Here is a 21255-nt window from a genome sequence, read left to right as displayed (position 1 = left end):
CCAAATTTAGCCCAAACATAGACGTTGAAAATTTGGCTTTGTTTGGTGACTTTGGTCCGTCTGATTTGGTCCAATTTTAGCCCCAAAAAAATATGTTGAAAATTTGGCTTTGTTTATTTAGCCCAAGACCACATATAGCCCTAATATAGCATAAATACAATTAAAGTCTATTGTAGCAAGTGAAGAAATAGATTGTAGAAATAGTTTCAAAGTTACGTGTCACTGCACATCCCAGGAATACATTATTTGTAAGCACCTATACGTTCGCAAACCATACCTACATGATTTGGCATAAATCCAGCAAAAAGTGCACCCTAGTGGTTCATATCTAGTTGGAAAACGCTTGTGCTGAATATTATTACACCTATTTCTGAACATTTGTTAACAATTAGCCTACATTAAATATGTCTATAATGCATCCATAAAAACAGTAAACATCACAGTAGTTTAAACACCGTAGACCCCGATAAAAACAACAGCACTTAAATAGCCTATTAATAACTGCATATTAATATATTCACATATATGTGAAGCACTGTTAAAAATATTGAAATACATTTTGTATATTTAAAATACATTTAAAAATACTTAGAACATGAAGCTTAATTGTTCCTCGTGTTACATTTATGTTCATAAATATCATGTAGTTTTTGCTATTTTGTTTCTACACCACGTTTACCATTTCTAAAGGTAGGCCTATTTATATGTAGCCTATTATATAGCCTATAAATGACTTCAAACATTGTTTTACATTTTCAATGCTTTCATATTCTCATTCCATTTACAGTTTGCAATGCCCACAGGCCTACTATCCACTTAATAATGTATCAGGTTTCAGGATATTTTAGCTGATTATCAAATAATTCACTCCATCAATCTAAATGTATGCAAATGCTGCGTGACTTCTACATGTTTCAATGGGCGCGCGCGCTCTACATTCAAGCCGCATTTGAACTGGAACGGAGGGCGTTACCATGGAAACGAGGGCAGCTCAACTGACAATCAGCGAAACTCCGTCTCTCACTGTTGTTTTAACTACTTTAAGGTAAGTTTAGAGCATAAAATCACACAAATAGTACATACAAATGTTCCTGACACTTTCTTTCATGTAAATGACTCGCTTCCGTTGAATATTTACTTTATAGAAATGGTTTAGTGTCTTCGCAAAAGTCCGTTAGCATCTCAACAGTTAGGCTAACTAGAGGTAACGTTATGTTAGGTTAACTGTAGACTTGAGCTGTAAGTTTGGGCTTTTAATCACATCTTATGTGTAGATGAGAGATTTTGATAGTTTTGTAAAGGTTTTGCTGACAATTGGTCAATGGATGAATGGAAATAAGCTAATTTATTTAACCTAAGTACACACTGTATGGTTAATTCATAGTTATCACGTGACGTCACACCATTACGCCCACCTGGAGGGCAAAATAAGGCTTTCCTCCACTGCCCAGTCATTTTTATCAGGTTTGTAGTTAGTATTAATGTAGTAAAACAGTGTAATTAAAAGATCAAATTCAATATACGCATATTCATGATGCATACTTTGTACAGGTAAGCAGATGAACACAGAACAAATTATTTATAGCATAATAATATTGTTTGTCTTCTCCCCTTTACAGTATTGTTTGCCATCTAGTCCTGATCACAGAGTTTAGCTCCAAACCCAATTAAGCAGACCTGAGCAGCTGATCCCTGATCACCAGAAACTCTGCAGAACTTTGGTCTGGACACCAGTGTTGTAAGTTCAGAACATATTGCAGGAGATCTCAACATTGTCTCTCAAGGTCCACTTACATACAGAGGTTTACTCCAATCTAGTCCAGCACACCTGAACAGGCTAATCAAGGTGCATAACTCTGGGTGCATATCACTCAGGTCTCTAGCTCAGTAGTCAGTGGTTAAGGGCTGTCTTTATCACAAAATCCTTACAGTGCACTGAAACATTCGCTCCCTAAAAACTCACTATGTTATCGGAAGTTCTGAAGCTCAAAACTTTAATCACACGATACTTTGAACTTGCTACTCAAGTTCGCTACAAAATGACATGTGATAGGTGATTTTAAAACACAAACCAATATTATATTTCAGCATAAACATACGTCGCTAGACAGGTAATGTCTAATCAAGCAAACATTTACAATTTATCTATGACTGAAATCTTGCACGTACATGTAGAGGGAAAACTCAAGTGTATACTTCACATTTTGGACAACCATTGTTTTTTTACATTTTGGTTATTGATTTCTTTCTCACTTTAGATGCTGGAGAAAAAACAGCCAGGCTAAAGCATTCCAAGTGGAAACTTCTGCCGTGGCTCAATAATCCAGGATTGGGATGGTGGAAGGAGCAGAAGATCAGAGATCAGGAAGAGATCTACTGGTGCCCCTGAGGAACTGATTTACCTAATGCGTCAAACATTACCAAACATTTTCATCACTCACCTTCATGTCGTTGCAAACCTGTAAGACTTTCGTTCATCTTTGAAACACAAATGTAGATCTTTTTAATGAAATCTGAGAGCTTTCTGTCCCTCCATTTCACAGTTTATGCAACTACAACTTTCAAGCTTTAGAGACATTATAACACTAATCAATATGACTCCAGTGGTTTAACCTCAACTTTATGAAGCGAAGTGAATGCTTTGTGTGTGCAAAAAAAACCCATTGCATCTTTATTCACAAATACATCTCTGACACGAGTTCACGGAGCACCACGATTCATCAGTGTTGTGTTGGCGAGAGAGCCAGCGATCTCATGGCGCAACATGCGTCGGAGATACATCATTTGTGAATAAAGACGTAATTGTTTGCGCACACAAGGCATCTGTTAAAAATATCTTCATTTGTGTTCTCCACAAAAGTCTTATGGTTTGGAGCGACATGAGGGTAAGTAATTAATGACAGAATTTACATTTTTGTGTGAACTATCCCTTTACTGTTTTCTAATGTGGTTATAATTGGTCATTGTTCTGTTTTATTAACATTTTCAATATTTTTAAGATTTATTGTTTTGAAAAAATGTTTATACAGAAAAGAAAAATTTGATAAGTCACAGTAAAAACTTTATAATTGTTTAAAAAAAATATATGTTTCAAATAAATGCTGTTCTTTTGAAAGTTCTATTCAAAGAATACTGAAAACTGTATCATAGTTTCCACAAAAATATGAAGCCGTACAACTGATAATATTTATTTTTTTGATAATCAAATCATATTATAATGATTTCTGAAGGATCATGTGACACTGAAGACTGAAGTAATGATGCTGAAAATTCAGTTTTGCATCACATGAATAAATTACACATTACTATATATTTACATGTATATTTATGAAATGTTATTTTTATTGTAGTAATATTTCACAATATAACTGTTTTTAGGGTATGCTTGATCAAATGCAGGCTTAAGATGTGATCAGGAAAGTGTTTTTTATGTGAAAGATGTATCTGATGTGTCAATAAATGGTTTGCAAATCTTTTATGAATTGTCTTATTATGAATATTAAATATAATCATGAATTCAAGGTTGACATTAGGCCTGAAAAAGACGTCTTTTCAACTCACTTTACAACCTAATTTAGACGCGATTGGGACGTCCTTTAATTGGCGTCTTTTCAACGACCTGAAAAAGACGGCTTTTCACCTTTCACTTTTCAACCAAATTTTAACGTTTTAGACGTCTGGCAATGTCGTCTTTTCGACGTCTTTTCAACGAGTTTTTGCTGGGTGGGTTGCGTGCAACAGCGTTTTGTAAACCACGTTTCTATGAGTTGTTTGACTGAGCGATTAGTCTGATTAATCCGTATGTCCACTGGAGTGTAAAGCCTTGTTTATACTCGACGCAGCCGCAAGATCGCGAGGCGCGCGCGGCAAAAATGACGTCATTGCGGAGTGGGCGGTCTCGCGCGTTGGGTTCGCAAGACCCAATTTCGCCTGGCGGTGTGCACGGCACTTTTTGTAACATCGCGCGCGGCGCCGCATCCGAAGATGAACGATTTCGAGGCGACTTTGTCCGAGCTGGTACGTCTGTACCAGCATGTTTATGATCCTTCCATGCGGGACCATAGAGACAGTCAGATGGCACAGAATTCCTGGAGGGAAATTGCGAAGACGTTGGGGAAGGAAGACGTATTTTGTCGAAAAGTTTGGAAAAATCTTCGAGACAAATTTGTCAAAGCCAAGTTTTAGCTGACATGCTTGCAAAAGTGGACCCAAGGAAGAAGCTTGATGTAAAGTTCAAGCTGAATCAGGTCCTTTTTGATGCACTGAGGGACAACGATGCATAGACTTTGTTTGCCATTACACACATTACAAAGTACTTAGAATTTTAAATAATACACAATAGATAATTTTTTAATTCATTTACAAAAGAGATTTGTATTTATAGTTTGCTGTGAAATAAAAACAAAAACTAAAGATTTTATTTTGTGTTTGCATTTATAAATGTCTTCATAAATAAAAGTGAGGCAGTACACTGATGGTAACAGACAGTGATTAACCTCATTCTTTTGTCTCTATACACATAGAAACATTTACATTGATGGCGACCAATAAAAGCCTCTCATTTTGTGAATAGAAACACATTTCTATTAAGCACCCAGTTTGCACTTGTCTAAAGTAACTGCTTACATTTACAGTAGCAGAAGTTTGCCCTGCTGATAAAATTAAAGTTTAAACACTCTTCAATAAGGCTTCAGCTTGTAGTTTTGTATTACAAACTCAGTTACTGTAAATGCTATATTAATAAAAAATAAAAACGTATATTTTTATTAACATTGCCAAAGAGTAAAAAGGTAACGCATTTATGTTAGTTAATGCCACCCCACCCAGCACCAGTCGTCATTAAGACGTTGCTTTTTGGGCTAAATCAAGTCGGCCCGTCATAGTCTTCATTTAGCCCAAAAATAGACGTTGAAAATTGGGCTTTGTTTGGTCCGTCTGGTGTGGTCCAAATTTAGCCCAAACATAGACGTTGAAAATTGGGCTTTGTTTGGTCCATCTGATTTGGTCCAAATTTAGCCCAAACATAGACGTTGAAAATTGGGCTTTGTTTGGTCCGTCTGATTTGGTCCAAATTTAGCCCAAACATAGACGTTGAAAATTGGGCTTTGTTTGGTCCGTCTGATTTGGTCCAAATTTAGCCCAAACATAGACGTTGAAAATTGGGCTTTGTTTGGTCCGTCTTGTTTGGTCTAAATTTAGCCCAAACATAGACGTTGAAAATTTGGCTTTGTTTGGTGACTTTGGTCCGTCTGATTTGGTCCAATTTTAGCCCAAAAAAATACGTTGAAAATTTGGCTTTGTTTATTTAGCCCAAGACCACATATAGCCCTAATATAGCATAAATACAATTAAAGTCTATTGTAGCAAGTGAAGAAATAGATTGTAGAAATAGTTTCAAAGTTACGTGTCACTGCACATCCCAGGACTACATTATTTGTAAGCACCTATACGTTCGCAAACCATATATACCTACATGATTTGGCATAAATCCAGCAAAAAGTGCACCCTAGTGGTTCATATCTAGTTGGAAAACGCTTGTGCTGAATATTATTACACCTATTTCTGAACATTTAACAATTAGCCTACATAAAATATGTCTATAATGCATCCATAAAAACAGTAAACATCACAGTAGTTTAAACACCGTAGACCCCGATAAACAACAGCACTTAAATAGCCTATTAATAACTGCATATTAATATATTCACATATATGTGAAGCACTGTTAAATATATTGAAATACATTTTGTATATTTAAAATACATTTAAAAATACCTAGAACATGAAGCTTAATTGTTCCTCGTGTTACATCTATGTTCATAAATATCATGTAGTTTTTGCTATTTTGTTTCTACACCACGTTTACCATTTCTAAAGGTAGGCCTATATATTATATGTAGCCTATTATATATAGCCTATAAATGACTTCAAACATTGTTTTACATTTTCAATGCTTTCATATTCTCATTCCATTTACAGTTTGCAATGCCCACAGGCCTACTATCCACTTAATAATGTATCAGGTTTCAGGATATTTTAGCTGATTATCAAATAATTCACTCCATCAATCTAAATGTATGTAAATGCTGCGTGACTTCTACATGTTTCAATGGGCGCGCGCGCGTTGTACATTCAAGCCGCATTTGAACTGGAACGGAGGGCGTTACCATGGAAACGAGGGCAGCTCAACTGACAATCAGCGAAACTCCGTCTCTCACTGTTGTTTTAACTACTTTAAGGTAAGTTTAGTCCATAAAATTACACAAATAGTACATACAAATGTTCCTGACACTTTCTTTCATGTAAATGACTCGCTTCCGTTGAATATTTACTTTATAGAAATGGTTTAGTGTCTTCGCAAAAGTCCTTTAGCATCTCAACAGTTAGGCTAACTAGAGGTAACGTTAACGTTATGTTAGGTTAACTGTAGACTTGAGCTGTAAGTTTGGGCTTTTAATCACATCTTATGTGTAGATGAGAGATTTTGATAGCTTTGTAAAGGTTTTGCTGACAATTGGTCAATGGATGAATGGAAATAAGCTAATTTATTTAACCTAAGTACACACTGTATGGTTAATTCATAGTTATCACGTGACGTCACACCATTACGCCCACCTGGAGGGCAAAATAAGGCTTTCCTCCACTGCCCAGTCCTTTTTATCAGGTTTGTAGTTAGTATTAATGTAGTAAAACAGTGTAATTAAAATATCAAATTCAATATACGCTTATTCATGATGCATACTTTCTACAGGTAAGCAGATGAACACAGAACAAATTATTTATAGCATAATAATATTGTTTGTCTTCTCCCCTTTACAGTATTGTTTGCCATCTAGTCCTGATCACAGAGTTTAGCTCCAAACCCAATTAAGCAGACCTGAGCAGCTGATCCAGGATCACCAGAAACTCTGCAGAACTTTGGTCTGGACACCAGTGTTGTAAGTTCAGAACATATTGCAGGAGATCTCAACATTGTCTCTCAAGGTCCACTTACATACAGAGGTTTACTCCAATCTAGTCCAGCACACCTGAACAAGCTAATCAAGGTGCATAACTCTGGGTGCATATCACTCAGGTCTCTAGCTCAGTAGTCAGTGGTTAAGGGCTGTCTTTATCACAAAATCCTTACAGTGCACTGAAACATTCGCTCCCGAAAAACTCACTATGTTATCGGAAGTTCTGAAGCTCAAAACTTTAATCACACGATACTTTGAACTTGCTACTCAAGTTCGCTACAAAATGACATGTGATAGGTGATTTTAAAACACAAACCAATATTATATTTCAGCATAAACATACGTCGCTAGACAGGTAATGTCTAATCAAGCAAACATTTACAATTTATCTATGACTGAAATCTTCCACGTACATGTAGAGGGAAAACTCAAGTGTATACTTCACATTTTGGACAACCATTGTTTTTTTACATTTACATTTTGGTTATTGATTTCTTTCTCACTTTAGATGCTGGAGAAAAAACAGCCAGGCTAAAGCATTCAAAGTGGAAACTTCTGCCGTGGCTCAATAATCCAGGATTGGGATGGTGGAAGGAGCAGAAGATCAGAGATCTACTGGTGCCCCTGAGGAACTGATTTACCTAATGCGTCAAACATTACCAAACATTTTCATCACTCACCTTCATGTCGTTGCAAACCTGTAAGACTTTCGTTCATCTTTGAAACACAAATGTAGATCTTTTTAATGAAATCTGAGAACTTTCTGTCCCTCCATTTCACAGTTTATGCAACTACAACTTTCAAGCTTTAGAGACATTATAACAATAATCAATATGACTCCAGTGGTTTAACCTCAACTTTATGAAGCGAAGTGAATGCTTTGTGTGTGCAAAAAAAAAACCATTGCATCTTTATTCACAAAATATACATCTCTGACACATGTTTACGGAGCACCACGATTCATCAGTGTTGTGTTGACGAGAGAGCCAGCCATCTCATGGTGCAACATGCGTCGGAGATACATCATTTGCAGAGCCGGACAGTAACGGAGTACATTTACTTGAGTACAGTACTTAAGTACAATTTTGAGGGATCTGTACTTTACTCGAGTATCATTTTTGGGGAGTACTCATGACTTTACTCAAGTACATTTGAAAGGCAAATATTGTACTCTTTACTCCACTACATTTCTATCCATAACTGTGAGTACCCGTTACTTCTAAAAAAAAAAGGAAAAAAGAAACATCTCGGAAACCCTCAATTTGTTGTTTCCCTCTCAAATGTGATTGGATTGTGCAGGCGCCACTGATTGGGACAGCCTATCAGCAATCACCTTCAGCTTTCCGCCAAAGTCAACTCCATGGTCAGATTTAGATAAGAGACGAAACCATGGACGAAACAATGGATGAAGACGCAGCAGGTCCATCCCGGGAGCGATATTTTTTTTTTTTTTTTCAAGATGGTAGGGGAAGACTGATGAATATTCATTAGGGAAGTCATCCCTGATTGGTCTTAACCCCAGTGACGGGTAGGTTTAGGGGCGGGGTTATGGAGGTCATAAGACCCCCAGTGACGGGTAGGTTTAGGGGCGGGGTTATGGAGGTCATAAGACCCCCAGTGACGGGTAGGTTTAGGGGTGGGGTTAGGGAGGTCATAAGACCCCCAGTGACGGGTAGGTTTAGGGGTGGGGTTAGGTCATCAGACCAATCAGGGATGACTTCCCTAATGAATATTCATGAGTCTTCCCCTACCATCCTGGGAAAAAAAATATCACATCCCGGAAATGTGCCAACCTGTGCCCCACCTCGCCAGACTATTTCAATTTTCTGAACAAGTTAATGATAGTTTTCGCTTCAAGTGTTTGCTGTGTTTACCAATGTATGTAAGCACTGTGGCAGTAGTAATGCAATATTTAGAAAATGTACTCTTGTACTCTTGATACTCAAGTACTTTTAAAAACAAGTACTTTAGTACTTTTACTTAAGTAGACATCTGACTGTAGTACTTTTACTTGTACTTGAGTAAAATTTAGCAAGGGGTATCTGTACTTTTACTCAAGTAATTAAGCTGTGTACTCTGTCCGCCTCTGATCATTTGTGAATAAAGACGTAATGGTTTGCGCACACAAGGCATCTGTTAAAAATATCTTCATTTGTGTTCTCCACAAAAGTCGTATGGGTTTGGAGCGACATGAGGGTAAGTATGACAGAATTTACATTTTTGTGTGAACTATCCCTTTACTGTTTTCTAATGTGGTTATAATTGGTCATCATTGTTCTGTTTTATTAACATTTTCAATATTTTTAAGATTTATTGTTTTGAAAAAATGTTACAGAAAAGAAAAATTTGATAAGTCACAGTAAAACTTTATAATTGTTTAAAAAAAAAAAAATGTTTCAAATAAATGCTGTTCTTTTGAAAGTTCTATTCAAAGAATACTGAAAACTGTATCATAGTTTCCACAAAAATATGAAGCCGTACAACTGATAATATTTTTTTTTTTGATAATCAAATCATAAAATGATTTCTGAAGGATCATGTGACACTGAAGACTGAAGTAATGATGCTGAAAATTCAGTTTTGCATCACATGAATAAATTACACATTACTATATATTTACATGTATATTTATGAAATGTTATTTTTATTGTAGTAATATTTCACAATATAACTGTTTTTAGGGTATGCTTGATCAAATGCAGGCTTAAGATGTGATCAGGAAAGTGTTTTTTATGTGAAAGATGTGTCAATAAATGGGACATTCTACCAGAAACGTACATTTCCACTTTAAAAAATCTTGGGGAAAAAAATATATTTTTCTTAAATCTGAACGTTGAGACATATGGAGGACATGTTAAACTATGAGAAACACATATCATCCCATCTCAGCATGTTTTTATGATTAAATAAAATACATTTTTATACGCATTTCACCCCTAAAATGTCAGGCCCTGTCACAGACAAATTTGTATATGTTAGAATGGTTTCCTAATGAATTTCTTTGATACAGATAGCATTTTCTTATTGATCACATGTCCCTGATTGTATCTAACATGGTTTTATAATTCCTTTAAGAAATATAAGTAACTTTTCGGTCAACTGTAGTACACAAAATCACAGAATACCCGCAGGCACTCATATAGTTGTAAAATAACTACCTTTACATAGGAGATTTTTATAAAAACATAGTAGTGGATATATACCCCCACCTTCATCTACACAGTTAAAGAGATTAATTAATTAATATTTCCTCAAATAGTACACTTTTATCATAATTTCCTGTGTGACAGGACTGACCATGGCGTGACAGGACTGACGGTACTGTGACAGGACTGACTTTATGGATTTTGATGATGCAGAAAAAGTTATGTTTTGTGTTCTTTATTTAAGTTTTGATTGGCATTTCTTTTTTAAATTATTATTATAATTTTAATGTTAAAGTAATATTAGACTATGGTAAAATTCAGCCAAGGACATACATAATATTGCCAAAAGTATTGGGACAGCCCTCCAAATAATTGAATTTAGGTGTTTAAATCACTTCCATGGCCACAGTTGTATAAAAATCAAGCACCTTGGCCTTCATTTTACTATTGCATGCGTTAAATACATAACATATGCAATAAATGTAATAAAAAAGAACAATAACATTAATTTGTAAGGCCGTGTCACACAGGAATGTGACAGGGCCTGATGTGACAGGGCCTGACGGTTGGCCATTGTAAACTGCCATTACTCAGCCTGCTAGCATGCTAGCATAAAAACTGTTAACATGCAAGCAAGGAATTTCAATAACCTTTTTAGACATGTTTTGGATTTAAAACATTTTCATTATTTTCTGGAATGTTTAACCGTGACAGGGCCTGACCCTTTAGCTCGTCTTCCTAAAAAAAACATACAAAAACAAGCTTAAAATCATACAATTCAATGAAACAATTCAGCCTTAATCAATGTAAGCTTCACCTGGGTCAAATGATGTCACTTCCTCTGAGTGATACCCTTAAAGGTGTATTTCACACATTTTATGTAGAGTTTTATGTAAACGTGACTGGACTGACCAAAACATGGGGACAGTTGTAAAATAGAATTTATTTGTAGAATTTATATATAATTTTATGTTTTTGATCAGTTGATGTGAATGATAACAGCTTAAACTTGTTATTGATGAGTTTTTTTTTTTTTAAATAACAGTTTGTAGCATAACAAAACTATGAAAGCTGTAGCTCCAATTTGGCTGAGGACAAGGGCATGGACAGGATTTGTAATTTTCAAAAGTGTTTTTAATAAAGAAAAAAATATCTGAGAACCTAATGAATGACATATTCCTTTACAGAACAACTCACAGAAATCAACTATGAGCCAGTTTTAGAAATTTTTGGATGAAATACTTTTTTATTCACTGTAACAATTCAAGGACAGATAATGTACGTTTCTGGTAGAATGTCCCACATGGTTTGCAAATCTTTTATGAATTGTCTTATTATGAATATTAAATATAATCATGAATTCACGGTTGACATTAGGCCTGAAAAAGACGTCTTTTCAACTCACTTTACAACCTAATTTAGACGCGATTGGGACGTCCTTTTATTGGCGTCTTTTCAACGACCTGAAAAAGACGGCTTTTCACTTTTCAACCAAATTTTAACGTTGTTTAGACGTCTGGCAATGTCGTCTTTTCGACGTCTTTTCAACGAGTTTTTGCTGGGTGGGACATGACTACATTAGTCAACATTTTAAGTGGATCTTAAAAGTTTATCAAAGTTGTCTTAAGACAGCAACAGGTATCATTCAAAAATAATTGTAGAATTTTGATGAAAGGTTTTGATCCACGCAAACTACTTCTTCACTGCTGTTTCCCGGTGGTTTAGAGGTAAATTACTCCGAGTCGCCCCCTGTCGTTTCAAAGAATAACACAACGGCGCGCGCGTCAAGTATAAATGCCTCGTCCGTCTGGAGAGGTGCGCGCGCGGTCTGCGGTGACTCGCGCTCTTGCGGCTGCGTCGAGTATAAACAAGGCATAAGATCTGTCTGCGCCGGTGAGCGTTGTCGGAGGCATTCGGCTCTATTCATCGCATATTGATCCCGGGACAGCGTGCTCAGTTGTATGTATAGAGTTACTGTTAGAGCATGAAGCCAAGGGGGAATAACTTTCAGCGTAACATCCTTTGTTTTGTTTCTAGGCATGCGATAAGGACCATATCGCCATTCTGAACGAGAGTTATCTGCCTGGTGCTTCATTGTGGAGCCTGTTTGCGCTGTGCCTTACCAGCTGCTGTTCTGTTTTGTGCTGTTCGGTTTGTTTTGTTCTGTTTCACGCCAGGTGAATGGTTCTAAGTGAATCGTTTCCAGCGAATTATCCGAGCGAACTGCTTTTGAGAATCACTTCAAGTAACCCATTCTGGGTGAACCATCGCAAGTGAATCGTTTCGGTGAACCGTATCGAGTGAATCGTTTCAAACGAACTATTTCCACTGACGGTGACTTTGTAACCGTGGTATGTTTTTGAGTTTATTTTGTTTTCTTTTTGTTTATTACTTTGATTCATGTAAATGAGTGAGTGGGTTTCTGAATTTGTATTTGTTTCCGACTCAATTATTGTGTTGGTGAATTTATATATTATTTTTGGTTGACTTACGCTGTTGAAATTGTGATCTTTTGTTTATAGAGTTTTCTTGTTTTTTGGGGTTTTGCTTTGTGACGATCAGGTCGGGACCAAGGAGTTGGTCCCCTCCTGAAATTGTAAACCAAGTTTATTTTGTTTAATTATCATTTTGTTTATATATTATTTTGGTTACATATCACTGGTTAATGTCTCTTTTCTTTTGCTTTTTGGTAGGTCCTGGGAACCCGGGGGCAGACAAGTGACAAAATTAGGTGGTGGTGTCCTCACTGTGTGCCGTGGTCTTCTCTGACATGAGTCGCTGAGTGTGCTGTGCTGGTGTGTATGTGTGCACTGAGTAGAGTAATTTCCAAAAGGGTGAAATCCCGAGACTGCCCCCTGGGTGTGCCCAGGTCCCTCCACCGCCAACATTAGAATTTAGCAAATTGAAGTGATTGCTGGTCAACACCTTTTAATGACAAATGTCTTTTAACGATTAATAAAATAAATGTACATCTTTTTTGCAATTCATCTGTGTCTCTGACTCGAAGTGATTAGGACCTGTGCGTGCCTATTACATTAGAGGTATCGTTAGATTCCTGGGGTGAAATTCCCCAGGTGGCGTAGTCGAAAATAGGTTAATTAGAACTGCCTAAGTGAACACCGCTACGCCACACATCCGATGTTCATTGATAATTTCCCCATTGTTACACTTGTTTAAAAGGTTGGATTTAAAATTTAAAAAGGGGAGACGTTTTTTTTTTAGGAAGGGGAACGCCCTCCTTTAAGGAAAGGGAAAAAGAACGTTAAAGACAGATGCGGCTAGTGAAGTGACGTCATGCGCGTGCACGCGAAGGGGAGTCAGATTCTGGCAGGGAGTCTAAATTCTTAGTCTAAATTAAACACCTGTTCTGAACACGGCAATGTTACTACGTCCCCAACCCGGCATCGATGCCGGGATCAATCCCGGGTCGTGTTTGCATTCACACAGAAGGCGTTCTGGCAATTTCCCGGCAATTTGGTCTATGGACTTACGCGTTCAATAACTCGTTAACTAAAAGTTGTTACTACACAAATAACACCTAACACATATAACTACACATAGGCCTATAACACCTGCAGCTACAACCTAATTTTACAAAATCATTTTTGCATAAATTTGCTGCATGTTATTTATCGACTTCGTTCACATATAGACACCATGTCTGGAACAGAAGCAACTTTTCCACCACTTAAGGCCACAATTCCTCTTGCGATCTGGGAATGTGCCACACAGGATTCAAACCCACAACCGGAATGGTTCGTGGCTCTAGAGTGCGGATCGGGCCGAATTTTTCCGTCCGAGCCCGGCCTGCGTCCGACAGAACAGTAACCGAACCCGACCCGAGCCCGACAGGCATAAAGATATTTATGTCCGAGCCCGACCTGAGACCGACAGTTAAAATCCCATTTTTTCTCATACTAATGACACATTTACGTTTGTTTGTGTGGAAAGCCCGCTTTTATTAAAGGGGTGGTTGATTGTGATTTCACTTTTTTCATTTTAAATGGTGTGTAATGTTGCTGTTGGTGCATGAACAGTATCTGCAAAGTTGCTGCGCTGAAAGTTCAACGTAAGCAGAGATATCGTCTTTTAAAAATCAGGAAGTTTAATGCCTACAAAAACGACTCGAATGTGACTACAATGAGATACTTCCCGGGTTTTATACGTAACTAACCCATGCAAAAAAGGGGGCATGGCCATATTTCTGCGGCTTTGTCGAAGAGGAAGAGTTATAGTGGAGAGCTGTAGCCATGCCGTCGAAAGCCATGCCGTGTGTTATTTTCACCCAGCTGCCAGGTCTTCTGTGTTCGGGCTTCATACGGACGCTGTAGTTCGTCAACAATGGCTAAAATTTATGTTTGATTATGTTCCTGAAAATTTCAATCGTAATAGCTCATGTGCTGCGCGTTTTACGGAAGACAGCTTCCAGAATCTCCACGACTTCAATGCCGGATTCAACAAGAAACTGTTACTAAAACATGAAGCAGTTCCAACTTTAAAACCAGAGGCAGCAGTTTGTTGGGCCACAACCTGTAAGTAAGACTTAATAATGTTTGCATGTATAATTTCAGACGTAATGTTTTAGTTTTATCAAGGACGTAAACAAATGCCAGCGCTGGCTTTAGTAGCCACTTACACGTACAAACGCGTACAAACATTTTGTAATTATGTACTAATTTTGTAAATGTATTTTCCATGTATATTTTATGACGTAATTTTTCGATTTGATCAAGAACGTAAACCAATGCCAACGCTGTTTGTTTATAGCCAGTTAGTTCGATGCTATTTTGTGTGTATAAGACAAACGTGTATAAAGTTAAAAAAATTATATGTAATCGCAACAGCCAACTTCAGCTGCTGAAGTTAAAACAATAACTTAAAAAAACGGTATTACTCAGTCATTTATTCAGTTATATTAAATGTTTAATCAGGAGAAAACCGTATCTCAAAAGCTAACAAGCAGCAGTAGCATTTTCAAGTAACAGCGTATCGAAATTCTTATATAATAATAATAGTAGATTAGAATAGAATAGAATAGAATAATAATAAAAAAATTAGTAGGCTACCATTCAGAAACGTTTTGTAAGAGTCGTGTTTGCTGAGGTTGCTTGATTCTCTTCATTGCCGCTTTCTGGGTCTGATTCTGGCTCAAACTGATAAGGCAGTATTGACACCATTATTTACATTTGACCAGAGCACATGCAACTTTCGCCCGTAAAGGTAATGGGCGTGAAGTTTCCGGACAACATGCACTACGCAGTTTAGCCAATTACAACACACCGGCCCAACTAACCAATCTGAGCCCATTGCCTGTTTCTGAGGGAGTGGTTTCATAGAATCAGGAAGTCAACCGGTCGTTCAAATGACAGAGGAGAAAGCGGCTTACAATAAAGGTGAAATTTATGAAAAATAAGACTTAAAAAAAAATAAAAAACACTAAGACATGTTATATTGCACCCCATAAACACAATCATGCAAAGAAAAAAAGCAGTAAACCACCCCTTTAAGCAACTGTAGGAAGGCATTCGGAAATGTCAACAGGATGAGTGCATCAGGGCGCACGTGCACGTGTTTCGGCTACATAAACAAATTTCTGCACACAGGAAGACAGATGTTATGGTAATATTTTGCATGTATTTTAATCACAAAAACGAATGTTTGCATTAAGTGAAAGCATCAGGCACATTGGCTACCTACATAATAAGCTGTTTTTGAACCCGACCCAAACCCGAACATAATTTCTAAATATCTGTCCGAACCCGGCCCGGCCCGTCGGGTACCGGGGGGGCCGTCGGGCTCGGGTCGGGTATCCATCTTCTACGTGGCCCGTGGCATGTGGTTTTGCAGCTTGCGCCACTCAGTTGACGCTGTTTTACCAAGCTGCCGAGGAGAGGCTTAAGTGTAAGAATGAGCACACAAAGGCATGTTAACCAGATTAGCAAGCTAAGTTAGTTAAATGCTAATGTAGTTTATGGTTAGCCTGATAGCTGAAGAGCCACATTAGAAAAAAATGGCATCTGGTTAGCATGCTAACCAATTAGGATGCTAAGCTAAATAGCATAAGGCAACAAATACAGGTCAAATTTGGAGAAAAATATATCGGGAACGGTAGCGAAAATCAAAAATCTGTTCAGTCACTTCTGTGTGGCTCGGTCCAAAGATCATCTGAGCCAATTTTCGTAAGAATTGAACAAAATTTGAATGAGGAGTAGCAAAAAAAACTGAACACTATACTTTTCAAAATGGCCACTACTGTAATGGGCAGAGTCTTAATGTAAGATATTGATTGTGATCAACATAATGAGTGGAATCAGGTGTACTAAGTTTCATTTTACATCTATTTACATTCACATCTAGATCAAAGGGTTCAAAAGCTATAATCCTTTTAATGTTGAATTTTTAAACTGGTGGTGGCGCTATAGAGTTGGTCCTACAGACTCAAAAATTGGTCCAATTACTATTCATTACAATCACTACAAGTGTGGAAGGTCACGACGTGCCTAAATTCAGGGTCCGAATGTCAGCCGCATAATTGATGGAGAAATGCTTCAGTCTATCTATGTGTAGAAAATGTGTGATTATTTATTAGCCAATCAGAATCATTCAACCTGAAGGAATGACAAAGCTTAGACCTTGGTGAAGGGTATAATTGCTGTGATTTAAGGGGAAGCGGCCTACTTTTGATCACTGGAGTAATCACTCCAGTGAGGCTCCTTGTGATTCTTGAAGCTGACTTCTGCCTGATGAAAATTAAATTTCCTTTAATTTATTATAATTCTGACTCTTGTCTTAAATTGACTGCACTTCTAACTCCTGGTCTTAATAAATCATATCTGGTCCTTGGGTCTTTAACCTTAAGTCCCAAAATACAGATATACAGTGGTAATCCATATTCCATATCCATATACAATATATCCATATACAATCCAACAAGGACAATAAAGCAGAAGTTTCAGCAGATATTCTTTAATGATGTTCCACTGTTTAAGGTACACAGTGAGCACAACCATTGGGCATCTTCTCCAGGTAGCTTGTCTGGTGATAGTCCAACGCAGCATACATTGGGTACCATCTTTGGCACTGTTCACATTGGTAAACATGACAAGGATTAATTATGTAACAAACCACTAACAGTTATAGTTATGTGTGTTAACCAATTACATAATGCAATGAATAAATATTAAATAACATGTTAAATTGCTTAAATATTTTTTGTTTACCAAAAAAACATAAAAAAAATAATAATTGTATTCAAACACACACATTTGTTTTACTTAAACTTTTACGTCACTTCACTAAAATAAAATATAGTAAAGTAAAAAGTACTTGACAAAACAATCAGTTAAAGGGTTTATGATAATAAGAACAACTTAAACCAAGAGAGGATCAACAACAGCAACATTTTAAAGAGGTGAAATTGAAATATTACTCTAACCACGAGGAATTAATTACAACTTTTATGTATAATCCCAGTGGTATTCCATGAACAATTAGAAAGATAATAGAAATAAAACAGTGCACTGTACAGTATCTTGAATGCCTCCATGATCTTGCTGTTCATTATCTGTCAGATTTGCTGCACCAATGCATACAGGTTCAGTCACTACTGTTAATAATAATGTAGCCCCTATTAATGTACTACAACCACAAACAAACCCCCTTTAGTGAATTACAGTATTATATTTGTTACAGACTGTTCCGAGACACGAAGGTTTAGATCCAAGTGCAGCTTTATTTGAGGGCAATCCAGAGGCGTAATCCAAGATACAGGCAAGGGTCATACACAGATAGGCAGTCCAACAAAAGAAACAAACAAACAAACAAACAAAACAGGCAGGGACCAGAGGCAAGAGAGTAATCCAGGGAACAGGGCAAGATATCCAAAAACCAAGAGACAAGGAAACCAAGAGAATGCTCAGAATTGCAGTGTAACACTAAAACAAGACTTCGCGGTGAGTGAATGAATGAACATGGTATAAATAGACTGAGACTAACAGGGTGATGGGACACAGGTGAATGCAATCAGTGATAATGAGGTACAGGTGACTGTGATGAGTGATCAGAGATGAGTCCGGGCAGTGAGTATGGGAAATGTAGTCTGAGAGTGAACGTGAGTGTCTGATGTGGAGTGCCCTCTGGTGGCTTTCAAGGGCACTCCAGCTGGTGACCGTTACATAGCCCCCCCTTTAAGGAGCGGATTCCAGACGCTCCTAAATTGTCCAGGAGGGTGGTGGAGCGGAGGCGGACCCGGGGGCGGCATGGAGGGCCAGGCCCGTGGAGCGGAAGAGGACCTGGAGACTGTGGCGACGCAGGCAGTGCAGGTGACCGGGGCGGAGCTGGCAGTGCAGGCGACCGGGGCGGAGCAGGCAGTGCAGGCGACCGGGGCGGAGCAGGCAGTGCAGGCGACCGGGGCGGAGCAGGCAGTGCAGGCGACCGGGGCGGAGCAGGCAGTGCAGGCGACCGGGGCGGAGCAGGCAGTGCAGGCGACCGGGGCGGAGCAGGCAGTGCAGGCGACCGGGGCAGAGCAGGCAGTGCAGGCGACCCTTCAGGTGGCCAGGGCGGAGCAGGCGACTCTTCAGGTGGCCAGGGCGGAGCAGACGACCCTTCAGGCGGCCAGGGCGGAGCAGACGACCCTTCAGGCGGCCAGGGCGGAGCAGACGACCCTTCAGGCGGCCAGGGCGGAGCAGACGACCCTTCAGGCGGCCAGGGCGGAGCAGACGACCCTTCAGGCGGCCAGGGCGGAGCAGACGACCCTTCAGGCGGCCAGGGCGGAGCAGACGACCCTTCAGGCGGCCAGGGCGGAGCAGACGACCAGGGCGGAGCAGACGATCCTTCAGGTGGCCAGGGCGGAGAAGACGACCCTTCAGGCGGCCAGGGCAGAGCAGACGACCAGGGCGGAGCAGACGACCAGGGCGGAGCAGACGACCAGGGCGGAGCAGACGACCAGGGCGGAGCAGACGACCAGGGCGGAGCAGACGACCCTTCAGGCGGCCAGGGCGAAGCAGACGACCAGGGCGGCGGAGACGACCCTTCAGGCGGCCAGGGCGGAGCAGACGACCCTTCAGGCGGCCAGGGCGGAGCAGACGACCCTTCAGGCGGCCAGGGCGGAGCAGACGACCCTTCAGACGACCAGGGCGGAGCAGACAGTCCATCAGGCGGCCAGGGCGGAGCAGACAGTCCATCAGGCGGCCAGGGCGGAGACTTTCCCTCAGGCGGCCAGGATGGAGCGGACTGTTCATCGGGCGGCCACGGCGGAGACGACCCCTCAGGCGGCCACGGCGGAGAAGACCCCTCGGGCGGCCACGGCGGAGAAGACCCCTCGGGCGGCCACGGCGGAGACGACCCCTCGGGCGGCCACGGCGGAGACGACCCCTCGGGCGGCCACGGCGGAGACGACCCCTCGGGCGGCCACGGCGGAGACGACCCCTCGGGCGGCCACGGCGGAGACGACCCCTCGGGCGGCCACGGCGGAGACGACCCCTCGGGCGGCCACGGCGGAGACGACCCCTCGGGCGGCCACGGCGGAGACGACCCCTCGGGCGGCCACGGCGGAGACGACCCCTCGGGCGGCCACGGAACAGGCACCCACTCAGGAACAGGCACCGGCTGCTCAGGAACAGACACCGGCTCAGGAACAGGAACAGACACAGACACAGGAACAGACACAGACACAGGAACAGACACAGACACAGGAACAGACACAGACACAGGAACAGACACAGACACCGGCTCAGGAACAGACACCAGTTCAGGCACTGGAACTGGCACCACCGACTCAGGCACTGGAACTGGCACCACCGACTCAGGCACTGGAACTGGCACCACCGACTCAGGCACTGGAACTGGCACCACCGACTCAGGCACTGGAACTGGCACCACCGACTCAGGCACTGGAACTGGCACCACCGACTCAGGCACTGGAACTGGCACCACCGACTCAGGCACTGGAACTGGCACCACCGACTCAGGCACTGGAACTGGCACCACCGACTCAGGCACTGGAACTGGCACCACCGACTCAGGCACTGGAACTGGCACCACCGACTCAGGCACTGGAACTGGCGCCACCGACTCAGGCACTGGAACTGGCGCCACCGACTCAGGCACTGGAACTGGCGCCACCGACTCAGGCACTGGAACTGGCGCCACCGGCTCAGGCACTGGAACAGACGCAACCAGCTCAGGCTCAGGAACAGACACAGGCTCGACGGCGGCCATCTTGTCAGGGGACACAGGCTCGGCAGGGGTGACGTGAACAGGCTCGGTGGCGGCCTTCTTGTCCGAAGACACAGGCTCGGCAGGCGTGACGTGAACAGGCTCGGCGGCGGCCATCTTGTTCGAAGACACAGGCTCGGCGGCGGCCTTCTTGTCCGAAGACACAGGCTCGGCGGTGGCCATCTTGTCCGAAGACACAGGCTCGGCAGGCGTGACGTGAACAGGCTCGGCGGCGGCCATCTTGTCCGAAGACACAGGCTCGGCAGGCGTGACGTGAACAGGCTCGGCGGCGGCCATCTTGTCCGAAGACACGGGCGTGGAAGACGTGGCGTACACAGTCTCTGGCTCTGGCCGGACAGGACTGACGTGAAGCTCTGGCTCTGGCTCGGCAGGACTGACGTGAAGCTCTGGCTCTGGCTCGGCAGGACTGACGTGAAGCTCTGGCTCTGGCTCGGCAGGACTGACGTGAAGCTCTGGCTCTGGCTCGGCAGGACTGACGTGAAGCTCTGGCTCTGGCTCGGCAGGACTGACGTGAAGCTCTGGCTCTGGCTCGGCAGGACTGACGTGAAGCTCTGGCTCGGCAGCGACACTGTGTCTCCTCCACACATGCAGTACCGCCACTGCATAGAAGAGGAACACGGCCTTCCTGGCCATGGCAGGACTGATGATGGGGAGTTCTGGGACCACCGGACTCGGGACTACCGGACTCGGGACCACCGGAACTGGGACCACCGGAACTGGGACCACTGGATTCGGGACCACCGGAACTGGGACCACCGGAACTGGGACCACCGGAACAGGCATGGAGGAAGTCTTCCTTCTCCTCCGTTTCGGGGCCACCGGAACTGGGTCTGTGCTGGACGGAACCAGCGGCGAAGAGGGCTCTGAGCTGGGCAGGACCAGCGGCGAAGAGGGCTCTGAGCTGGACGGAACCAGCG

At 41.6% G+C, this 21255-nt stretch overlaps 2 protein-coding genes and 2 long non-coding RNA genes across 4 annotated transcripts in view; 3 read left to right on the top strand and 1 right to left on the bottom strand.

Moving 5' to 3' along the window:
* Positions 1 to 21255, bottom strand: part of LOC309475595 (uncharacterized protein) — a 374444-nt gene that overhangs the window by 30688 nt on the left and 322501 nt on the right. The window lies entirely within an intron of this gene.
* Positions 1 to 21255, top strand: part of LOC309475658 (CD48 antigen-like) — a 91477-nt gene that overhangs the window by 8715 nt on the left and 61507 nt on the right. The window lies entirely within an intron of this gene.
* On the top strand, positions 1056 to 3476 carry LOC309475081. The gene is made up of 2 exons (XR_014197505.1): positions 1056 to 1738; positions 2259 to 3476. It is a non-coding gene; the product is annotated as an uncharacterized lncRNA (long non-coding RNA).
* Positions 5113 to 8427, top strand: LOC309476785. The gene is made up of 3 exons (XR_014198362.1): positions 5113 to 6239; positions 6820 to 6938; positions 7465 to 8427. It is a non-coding gene; the product is annotated as an uncharacterized lncRNA (long non-coding RNA).

Source organism: Leuciscus leuciscus (genome assembly GCF_965113295.1).
Source record: "Leuciscus leuciscus genome assembly, chromosome: 15".
Lineage (NCBI taxonomy): Eukaryota > Metazoa > Chordata > Actinopteri > Cypriniformes > Leuciscidae > Leuciscus > Leuciscus leuciscus.
Note: the sequence above shows the minus strand (reverse complement) of the source record. Positions and strands in the feature narration are given on the sequence as shown.